Source organism: Leptodactylus fuscus, chromosome 1 (assembly GCF_031893055.1).
Source record: "Leptodactylus fuscus isolate aLepFus1 chromosome 1, aLepFus1.hap2, whole genome shotgun sequence".
Classification (NCBI taxonomy): domain Eukaryota; kingdom Metazoa; phylum Chordata; class Amphibia; order Anura; family Leptodactylidae; genus Leptodactylus; species Leptodactylus fuscus.
Genome location: NC_134265.1, coordinates 177,891,741 through 177,892,642, shown reverse-complemented (window position 1 = coordinate 177,892,642; position 902 = coordinate 177,891,741). Strand labels below are relative to the sequence as shown.

At 52.1% G+C, this 902-nt stretch overlaps 1 non-coding gene across 1 annotated transcript; it reads left to right on the top strand.

The window, feature by feature from the left end:
* Positions 1-303: 303 nt before the first annotated feature.
* On the top strand, positions 304-385 carry TRNAS-CGA (transfer RNA serine (anticodon CGA)). The gene has a single exon. It is a non-coding gene; the product is annotated as a tRNA-Ser (tRNA).
* Positions 386-902: the final 517 nt, after the last annotated feature.

Below are 902 nucleotides of genomic sequence, written 5' to 3'. Positions count from 1 at the left end.
GGAAGATTCAGGCCTTATTAAAGGCCGGAAAAGACGGGGAGATGTGGGGGTAAGTGCCCGTGTTAAGGGCCTCTTGGTGGGGGGGAATGTATATCTTTGCAGACCCCTGATTACAGGGTTAGTTGTCTGGGCAGGTTGCCTCACCTGCTTTGATTGTGGCTCCGCCCACTTCCAGCCGGCCAGAATTAAGAGGCTGGCTGGCCTGGTGTCAGAGACCTTCCTGCAGTATCTGCTGAAGGTGTGCGATTGTGGTGTTCATTGATCTTGAACTCTTTTCCAGTTTGCAAACTTTATTGGGAACCGGCTGTGATGGCCGAGTGGTTAAGGTTTTGGACTCGAAATCCAATGGGGTCTCCCCGCACAGGTTCAGATCCTGTTCACAGCGCCAGCCCGGCTAGCTCAGTCGGTAGAGCATGAGACTCTTAATCTCAAGGTCGTGGGTTCGAGTCGCACGTTGGGCGCCAAGTCACCTCGCTGTCCGGTCTACTGGACCTGGTAAGATTTACCCTTTTTTTAAAAGCTGGTATGATGTCATGGTGACAGTGTTGCATGGTCTATTATCTCTCTCTGTAGGATATGTCATCCTCTACTACCCCTCCTGGGGATGGTAGGAGGAAAACCTCTTCCAAGAGGAAACATCTTTCCTGCTTCGATTGCGACACACCGCTCCCTGATGGTAGGTAGCGGCTTGAAAGGTTGTGCCCTGCGGGGTACTACTGGTCCTATAACTTGCCTATTTTCAGGCTATGAGTGGGCCCGTTGTCGCGGGTGCAGAGGTCCTCCACCTGTGGAGCCCTCTCCCAGAGATATGATGGCCTGGGTCAAGGAGATGGTGAGTTTGGGCATCGCTTGGGTAAATAGTTTTTCCCTTGCTTGTACTCTCCTTTTTGTTTTGCAGGATG